The following is a 10,683-nucleotide window of genomic DNA, read 5'->3' on the forward strand; positions in this document are numbered from 1 at the left end:
ATCATCTGAAGTCAGGAGTTTGAGACCAGCCTGGCCAACATGGTGAAACCTCATCTCTACTAAAAATACAAAAAATTAGCTGGGTGTTATGGTGGACGTCTGTAATCCCAGCTACTCGGGAGACTGAGGCAGGAGAATCGCTTGAACCCAGGAGGCGGAGGTTGCAGTGAGTTGAGATCACACCCTTGCACTCCAGCCTGGGCAACAAGAGTGAAACTCCTTCTCAATCAATCAATAAAATACTACCAAAATTTAGGGGTTTCATTTATCAAAAATTTCAATATAGGATAGATTGATTTTCAAAGGCTTAAACATTTCTAAAAAGGATGATGGGTGAAACCTGCCATGCTGAAGTGCTTTTTGAAAATTTATTTATTGTTATTATTTTTTTGAGACAGAGTCTCTCTCTGTTGCCCAGGCTGGAGTGCGGTGGTGCAATCATAGCTCTCGGCTGCCTTGAAGTCCTGGACTCACTTGATTCTCCTGCCTAAGCCTCCCAATTAGCTAGGACTACAGATGCCTGCCACCACGCTGGCTATTTAAAAAAAAAGTTTCTTTTATATAGATGAAGTCTTGCTATGTTGGCCAGGCTGGCCTCAAGCATTCCTCCCAGTTAAGCCTCCCAAAGTGCTGAGATTGCAGGTGTGAGCTGAAGTGCTTTTTAGATTCAACATCTACTTTATCACAACAATTTTGTAGGTTACTCAAAACTTGTTAAAATTTGACAACTATACCTTCTATTTTAGTTGGTAGAATAAAACAGCTTCCTAGGACGTTATCATGAATTATATGTACACTACATCCAATTCCAGGTACATTTATCCTCCATTGATTTCCTAATTCATTAAATACATTTTTGTATTACAATGCTTTGCTCCACCCAATTTTGTATTATCACAAATACAATTTTAATTGTTGAACTTTAAAAAAAAAATTTTTTTTAAGTTCCTGGGTACATGTGCAGGATGTGCAGGTTTGTTACATAGATAAACATGTGCCATGATGGTTTGCTGCACAAATCAACCCATCACCTAGGTATTAAGCCCAGCATACATTAGATCTTTTGCCTAACGCTTTCTGTACTGCAATGCTTCCCCGACAGGTCCCAGAATTGTTGAACTTTTAAACTAATTTCATAGTAACATTAAAATATCAGATTGTTTTACTTCAACACTGATTAAAAGAATTGAGTGAAAAATTTGAAACTTACCAGAATTAATGAAGTCAGTTTTTCTATTTGAATCTGAAGATGTTACTAATAAAACTGGCATCACATAACTGGAAGTTCTGGGTAGTAACATATGTCTAGTCTAGTCTACATATTAACAGCCATGGCTTCACTTTTTGTATGGGCAAAAGAAAACTGAACTGAAGATGAGAAGATGAGTGAAATTAATTAAAAACAGTCAATTTATTTAAGTAAAATGTCTTGCTTCACAGAGCGATTTGTAAGTGCACCTTCTGTATTAATTGTATTAAATCATTGTCTCTGGGTTTTTTTTTTTTTTTTTTTTTTTTTGAGACAGAGTTTTGCTCTGTCACCCAGGCTGGAGTGCAGTGGCACAGTCTTGGCTCACTGCAACCTCTGCCTCCTGGGTTCAAGTGATTCTCCTGCCTCAGCCTCCCAAATAGCTGGGATTACAGGCACCCACCATCACGCCTGGGTAATTTTTGTATTTTTAGTAGAGATGGGATTTCACCATGTTGGCCAGGCTACTCCTGACCTCAGGTGATCCACCTGCCTCAGCCTCCCAAACTGCTGGGAATACAGGCGTGAGTCACTGTGCCCAGCCTCTGGGTAATGTTTGTTTAAGATAATTGCTAAGTTTTGAAGTAGATGCAGATACTTCTACAGAAAATTTATGTCTACTGGTTTTCCTGTGGTTATTGATCTTTTTATTTTTTGCAACAGAACCTTGCCTTGTCGCCCAGGTTAGATTGCAGTGGTGTGATCTTGGCCCACTGCAACCTCTGCCTCCCGGGCTCAAGTGATTCTCCTGCCTCAGCCTCCTGAGCAGCTGGGATTACAGGTGTCTGCCACCACACCTGGCTAGTTTTTGTATTTTTAGTGTAGATGGGGTTTCACCATGTTGGCTAAGCTGGTCTTGAACTCCTGACCTCAAGTGATCCACCAGCCTTGGCTTCCCAAAGAGCTGGGATTACAGGTGTAAGCCACCACGCCCAGCCTGGTTATCTTAATATGGCACTGATAGTAAATGTCAGGTTTTTCTGTAGGTTTTACACAGAAATGGAAATTCAGTATTCACTTAGGTTTTTTTTAAGACACCTTTTAAGCTCATTATTGTAGAAAGGGCTTATTGCAAAATAAAAAAATTATCAAATAACAAATAGTTATATATTTCTACCATACAATAAGTAAAATAGTTGTAGCAAGAACGTTTACAGTTCTCTTTGTACATGGTTCATACATCACTAGCCTATCATTTATTACTGATCCCAGATAGCAGCCTGAAAGACTTCTCCAACCATCACAACTACAGAAGGAGTTAGCTCTTCCCAGTCACTCCAAGTGCACTGTTTTGTCGGCAAGTGCTGTCCACACTGACTTGAGAGGAAAATGTTGTACAGAGTTTGGGAGGGTCAAGCACAGGGATGTCATTGCTGGTCTTTTTTCAAATTTAACCAGGTGTTCAAGCGAGAACTCTGTTCACTGAGCACAATATAGACCATAACGAGCTAGGAATACAAAGTAGAGGTCTAGTAAGCTAATCCTTGCTTATTCTAGTAAAAGTAAAAATCATATTACCTTGTAAAGACTGAAAGATCTGGGACAAATGCTAAACTGATGGCATACTGAGACAACAGACAAAATGTGACTATCCAAGGCGAATGTTTCTCATGGTAACGAAGAGGATGGATAGAGACAGAGTTAGGATCAAGATTTCTCAATCTTCATTTTATGTTATTTCAATTATTATTTATTTATTTTTATTTTATTTTATTTTTTTTTGGAGACAGAGTCCCACTCTGTTGCCCACGGTGGAGTGCAGTGTTGCCATCTCTGCTCACTGTAACCTCTGCCTTCTGAGTTCCAGCAATTCTCCCACCTCAGCCCCCTGAGTAGCTGGGATTATAGGCACCCACCACCACACGCAGCTACTTTTTAAAAAATTTTTAGTAGAGATGGATTTTGCCATGTTGGCCATGGTGGTCTTGAACTCCTGACCTCAAGTGATCTACCTGCCTCAGTCTCCCAAAGTGCTTGGATTGCAGGCATGAGCCACCGTGCCTGGCCTGTTATTTCAATTTTGAACCATGCAAATGTATTATCTATTTTAAAGTTAGACTAAAAAAAGAAAAAAGGTGTAGAATAGTGTATAGAATGCCAACATCTGTGGGCATCTATTAAAAAAAAAAAAAAACCTACTTACCTACAATTTATTTATTTATTTTTTTGAGATGGAGTCTTGCTCTGTCACCCAGTCTAGAGTGCAGTGGCACAATCTCAGCTCACTGCAACCTCTGCCTCCTGGGTTCAAGCCATCCCTCTGCTTCAGACTCCTGAGTAGCTAGACCTACAGGCATGCACCACCATGCCTGGCTAAATTTTTTTTTTTTTAGTAGAGACAGGGTTTCGCCATATTAGCTTGGTCTCGAACTCCTGAGCTCAGGTAATCCACCCACCTCAGCCTCCCACAGTGCTGGGATTACGGGTATAATTTATTCTTTTTAAACCAGCAGTCTCCAATATTTATGGCACCAGGGACTGATTTCATGGAAGACAAATTTTCCATGTCCTAGGCAGGGGGATGGTTTGGGGATGATTCAAGCTCATTACATTTATTGTGCACTTTATTATTAATTACATTGTGATAAATAATGAAATAATTGTACAATTCATCATAATGTAGAGTCAGTGGGAGCCCTGAGCTTGTTTTCCTGCAATTAGACAGTTCCATCTTAGGGGGAATGGAAGACAGTGACAGATCATCAGGCATTAGATTCTCGTAAGGAGCACACAACCTAGATCCATTGAATGCGAAGTTCACAATAGGGTTTGTGCTTCTATGAGAATCTAATGCTACTGTTGATCTGACAGGAGGTGGAACCAGTGGGAACTCAGGCTGTAATGTTCACTCATTGGCTGCTTACCTCCTGTTGTGTGGCCCGGTTCCTAACAGGCCAAGGACCTGGTACTGGTCTGTGGCCCAGGAATTGGGGAACCCTGCTTTTTGTTTTGTTTTGTTTTGTTTTGTTTTTTGAGATGGAGTTTTGCTCTGTCACACTGGAGTGCAGTGGCGCGATGTCAGCTCAATGCAACCTCTGCCTCCCAGGTTCAAGCGATTCTCCTGCCTCAGCCTCCCGAGTAGCTGGAACTACAGGTGCATGCCGCCATGCCCAGCTAATTTTTGTATTTTTAGTAGAGACAGGGTTTCACCATGTTGACCAGGATGATCTCGATCTTTTGACCTTGTGATCCGCCCTCTTTGGCCTCCCAGAATGCTGGGATTACAGGCATGAGCCACTGTGCCCAGCCAGAGCCCTGTTTTAAACAATACTCTGAGGCTCTTCATATTGTACTTGTAGTTAGTGAAGAGAAGATCTAAAAATAAGGGAATGCCTTTGTCATTCCAAGTAAAAAATTTCTTAGCTTGCCATAAGTGAAGAGGCTTAGAATATAAGTCCTCACTTAATGTCATTGATAAGTTATTGGAAATGGAACTTTAAGTTAAATTGGTTTTTAACAAAACCAATTTTACCATAGGCTTGTGAAAGTTAGAGATACCAGGAAGAAATCACTTTTCTCAGACCCAGGCAAAATAGGACCAGGAAGGTCTGAAGGAGAGGAGGCTCATGCTTGTAAATCTGAAATAAGAACTTTCCAAGGACTTTCTAAAAATCCTTTCATATCCTTCACAAATCTCCTGCTTTGATAAGGTTTACCACTAAACATTCTTTTGGACTTCAGTAATTCAGTTAAGATGTTCTTAAAAGAACACTTGCATCTCCACCAAGGAACTGACAACTCTGGCTTTGAACCTCTGGAAGTGATGAACTCTGTTTCCAAGCAGCTTATATAAATCTCTTTTTGCTAATAAAAACTCCCCTTACGCTTCCCTCACTAAATGCACTTGTAGCTTGCCATTTCATGCACTCCAGATTTCTTTTTTCTTTTTCTTTTCTTTTTTTTTTTTTTTCAGACAGAGTCTCACTCTGTCACCCAGGCTGGACTGCAGTGGCCCGATCTCGGCTCACTGCAATCTCCACCTCCCAGGTTCAAGTGATTCTCCTGCCTTAGCCTCCCAAGTAGCTGGGATTACAGGCACGTGCCACCATGCCTGGCTAATTTTTTTTGTATTTTTAGTGGAGACGATGTTTTGCCATGTTAGCCAGGCTGATCTCAAACCCCTGACCTCAGGTGATCTGCCCACCTCAGCTTTTCAAAGTGGTGGGATTATAGGCGTGAGCCACTGAACCTGGCTGCACTCCAGATTATAACCCTTATTTCTATTCCAGAGTAAACCCAACACCTAACATATTTAGAGATGATTTTTTTCTAGTGTCTTTTTTTTTCAGGTTGACAAGGTAATTATTATAAACAAGAGTTAAGTTCCTACAGCATATTTCTGGTCACAAAAACATCACCAAACTTCTAAATAAAGACCCAAAAGCTTCGAATATTAAACATTGAAATAAATTTGAGCTATACATACATTTAAGAAAGATTAATAAAAACAGGCTGGACACGGTGGCTCATGCCTGTAATCCTAGCACTTTGGGAGGCCAAGGTGGGCAGATCACCTGAGGTCAGGATTCGAAACCAGCCCGGCCAACATGGTGAAACCCAGTCTCTACTAAACATACACACAAAAAATCAGCTGGGCGTGGTGGTGCATGCCTGTAGTCCCAGCTATGCAGGAGGCTGAGGCAGGAAGAATTGCTTGAATCCGGGAGGCGGGGGTGGCAGTGAGCCGAGATTGTGCCACTGCACTCCAGCCTGGATGACAGAGTGAGACTCCATCTCAAAAAAAAAAAAAAAAAAAAGATTAATAAAAACAAGTAGGATAATTATTTGCCTCATTTTTGGTGAATAAATGAGTGATGACTGTCATAGTGGGGTGGGTTAAATTAAGGAATAAATGTTTATAAAGCAAAAATTGTAAGGAATGGCCTTTGCTACCACACAGTTCAAAACAATCATACATTTGGCAGACTCACTGAGCAATTTCATTCCTCATTGTCTATAGTCATGCATTTGTATAATTATCATATTCTTTACCAATTTTTATTTTATAATAATTTGTATTCATTTATCCATTCACTGATTTTCTAACCCATTTATTCCAGTTCAGGGTTGTGGGTGGCTGGAGCCTATCCTGGCAGTTGAGGGTGCAAGGTGGGAGCCAATCCTGGACTGAACACCATTCCACACAGGGCACACGAACTCAGACTGAGACATGCCAACGAATGTAACCTGCACATCTTTGGGATGTGGGAGGAGACCAGACAGAGTACCCAGAGAAAACCCACACAGACATGGGGAGAAGGTGCTGTAGAACACACCCTAGCAATGATGTCGGGCTTGGCCTCAGAGGGTGGATGGGAGCAGCTTGCAGGAAAATGAGAGAGCTGGCTCCCCTCCCGAGCCCCGCTTCTTTTGAGACAGGGTCTCATTCTGTTGACGAGGCTGGAGTGCAGCGGTATCATCATGGCTCACTGCAGTCTTCATCTCCCAGGGTTGGGTGATCCTCCCACCGCAACCTTCCAAGTAGCTGGGACTACAGGCATGTGGCAGCATGCCTGGCTAATTTTTTATATCTTTTAATATAGGTGAGGTCTCACCATGTTGCCCAGGCTGGTCTTGAACTCTTGGATTCAAGCGATCCACCCACTTCAGTGTCCCAAAGTGCTGGGATCACGAGCCACCTGCCTGGCCCTGGTTCCCTTAGAATGTGACCTTTGAAGGCAAAATGGTAGGTACAATATAAAACACTGCAACAAACCCTGATAATTCCCACGCTTGTTTCTCTTCTAAGTCTTGCCCACAAAAGAGAAAACCTGTAGCTGACAAAGGTTTGGGGGAGTTTAGCAGGTGTAATCAAAAGACAGTTTGCAGTCCCCACCAGAAAAGATGTGGTGTCAGATGAGGAGCAGATAAATGAGAGCACTGCTCTGATGAGTCACTTGCCTGAGTGATGTCACCAGCTGGGTTTTCACTGCCAGAAAATCAGCAGCTGCTGGACTAGAACATTCCACATCGCTGACAACAGCTCTTCTTCCTTCAGAAGTTTGTTTTCTGCCATTCTGCCAGAACACCTAACATGCTTTCTCTTTTTATGTTATTTATACTAGAAGATGAGGAACCTACCTTTATGTTCTGAATTATGCATGATAAAGACCCAATAAAAAAACAAACAAACAAAAAACAACTCTTTCAGAATTCCAAGCCAAAGCTTCAAGGCCAGAAGCAGTTAGATGTAAATAAGGGCAGGGATTTTTTATGCAGAGAAACAACTCACTTAAAGTCATACAACAAACCAGTAAAGACAACATATTTTCTTATTCCTAAACTTAGCAATCGTCTCATAAGGCCAATTGGATCCCAGTACTCCTTCACCCAGTGAATTATCAGCAGAGAATCACTTCATTTAGTGACTTGTTCATTTTATTTTTTTGAGATGGAGTCTCGCTCTGTCACCTCGCCCAGGCTAGAGTGCAGTGGTGTGAATCTCGGCTCACTGCGGCCTCCATCTCCTGAGTTCAAGCAATTCTTGCTTCAGCCTCCCGAGTAGCTGGGATTACAGGTGCATTCCACCACACCTGGCTAATTTTTGTATTTTTAGTACAGTTGGGGTTTCACCATGTTGGCCAGGCTGGTCTCAAACTTCTGACCTCAAATGATCTGCCTGCCTCGGCCTCCCAAAATGTTGGGATTACAGGCGTAAGCCACCATGCCTGACCGGCTTGTTCATTTTAAATGTAAGTTGTTTACCTCAAAGGGAAATATGCACCTATTTTTGTTTTTGTTTTTTTTTGAGACGGAGTCTTGCTCTGTTGCCCAGGCTGGAGTGCAGTGGCACAATCTTGGCTCACTGCAACCTCCGCCTCCCGGGTTCAAGTGATTCTTCTGCCTCAGCCTCCTGAGTAGCTGGGACTACAGGCACGCACCACCACGCCTGGCTAATTTTTCCTTTTTTTAATTTTTAGTAGAGATGGGGTTTCACCACATTGGCCAGGCTGATCTTGAACTCTTGACCACGTGATCCGCCCACCTTGGCCTCCCAAAGTGCTGGGATTATAGACGTGAGCCACATGCCTGGCCAAAGACCAAGAATTTTCATTTTACCATTACATGAGATGTACTTATCTGAGTCTGACTGAATGGGGCCTAGAAGAAAGAATGAAATTACTTTTCAATTTATTTCTGCAAACAAAAAAATCTCAGCATGGTATAGTGCAAAAAAAAAAAATTATTTCTGCCTAAGATTTTTGGGCCTTGTGCACAGCTCAATATAAGACATGTATGTTAGAAAATACCTCAGGCCGGGCGCGGTGGCTCAAGCCTGTAATCCCAGCACTTTGGGAGGCCGAGACGGGTGGATCACGAGGTCAGGAGATCGAGACCATCCTGGCTAACACAGTGAAACCCCGTCTCTACTAAAAAAAATACAAAAAAACTAGCCGGGCGAGGTGGCGGGCGCCTGTAGTCCCAGCTACTCCGGAGGCTGAGGCAGGAGAATGGCGTGAACCCGGGAGGCGGAGCTTGCAGTGAGCTGAGATCAGGCCACTGCACTCCAGCCCGGGCGGCAGAGCAAGACTCCGTCTCAAAAAAAAAAAAAAAAAAAAAAAAAAAAAAAAAGAAATATAACCCCATATTTGGCCGGGCGCGGTGGCTCACGCCTGTAATCCCAGCTCTCAGGGAGGCAGAGGCGGGAGGATAGCTTGAGCCCAGGAGTTCGAGACCTGCCTGGGTAATACAGCAAGACCCCGTTCTCCACAAAAAGGAAAAAAAAAAAAAGACAAAAAAAAAAAAAAAAATACCTCAGGAGGTTGGATGGGGTGGCTCACACCTGTAATCCCAGCACTTTGGGAGGCCGAGGCTGGCGGATCAAGAGGTCAGGAGTTTGAGACCAGCCTGGCCAACTTAGTGAAACCCCATCTCTACTAAAAATACAAAACTTAGCCGGGCGTGATGGTGTGCACCTGTAGTCCCAGCTACTCGGGAGGCTGAGGCAGGAGAATCACTTGAACCCCAGAAGCAGAGGTTGCAGTGAGCCAAGATTTTGCCGCGGCACTCCAGCCTAGGCTACAGAGCGAGACTCGGTCTCAAAAAAAAAAAAAAAAAAAAAAAAAAAAAAGCCTTAGGAAAAAGCCATCAGTGTTCTCGACATAAATTCATTATCATTGTATTTACTGAGCTAATACAATTTTTTTCAATATATATTAATACATACATAAATGTGATGGCCACTTAACACTGTTGAGATTTAAAAAATACTTCGTTAAAAAATTACAAAAGGATGTATACTAAATTGTTTAACAGCAGTTATCTTTAAAGAGTAGGTTTGGGGGAAAGGAGGCACATTCATTTATTTCTTTACAGAGAATCTATACTGTTCATCTTTGTAAAAATGAGTTGCATTAATTTTGTAATAAAAAAGTTTGGAGACTATAACTCCAAAAAAGAAAAGAAATGGCCACCAACTATAATGGGTACTGAGTAAATGAAGCAAAGGATACGATCATTTTGAGGGTATGAGGACAGTGTAGTGCTGCATGGGGGAATTTCTGGTAGTCCTGCATGTGAGAAGATGGGGAAGTGTGTGTGAGGGTTGAGTCTAGGGCAATCTCTGTGTTACCCACAGGCTTGAGAGACTTAGTCCATTCTCTCCAACCTCTGTTCTACAAACTACCAGTGGATTTGTTGTGTCATCTCAGACACATAGCATAGGAGTAAGAAGTTTGTCCTTTCTAGGCCGGGCGCGGTGGCCTCAAGCCTGTAATCCCAGCACTTTGGGAGGCCGAGGCGGGCGGATCACGAGGTCAGGAGATGGAGACCATCCTGGCTAACACGGTGAAACCCCGTCTCTACTAAAAAATACAAAAAACTAGCCGGGCGAGGTGGCGGCGCCTGTAGTCCCAGCTACTCGGGAGGCTGAGGCAGGAGAATGGCATAAACCCGGGAGGCGGAGCTTGCAGTGAGCTGAGATCCGGCCACTGCACCCCAGCCTGGGTGAGAGAGGGAGACTTCGTCTCAAAAAAAAAAAAAAAAAAAAAGTTTGTCCTTTCTGTAACAACATGGTGTCAGATAAGAGAGCTAATTTAGATGTATGTTTGCTCTTGTCATTAACTAGTTTGGAGACCTTAATTAGGTACACTGAGGGGTCTACACAAGGTACCATGGATGTCTAAGATAAATTAAACATCTGTCTTGTGTAGGGAATAGTTCCTTTTCTTTTAAATTTCAATGGGGCTGCCTCTTGTAAACAGTAAATGTCTGGGCCGGGCGGGGTGGCTTATCCCAGCACTTTGGGAGGCCGAGGCGGGGGGATCACGAGGTCAGGAGATCGAGACCATCCTGGCTAACACGGTGAAACCCCGTCTCTACTAAAAATACAAAAAAATTAACCGGGTGTCGTGGCGGGCACCTGTAGTCCCAGCTACTTGGGAGGCTGAGGCAGGAGAATGGCGTGAACCCAGGAGGCGGAGCTTGCAGTGAAC

The sequence above is a fragment of the Rhinopithecus roxellana genome, chromosome 6 (genome assembly GCF_007565055.1).
Source record: "Rhinopithecus roxellana isolate Shanxi Qingling chromosome 6, ASM756505v1, whole genome shotgun sequence".
In the NCBI taxonomy this organism is placed as follows: Eukaryota; Metazoa; Chordata; class Mammalia; order Primates; family Cercopithecidae; genus Rhinopithecus; species Rhinopithecus roxellana.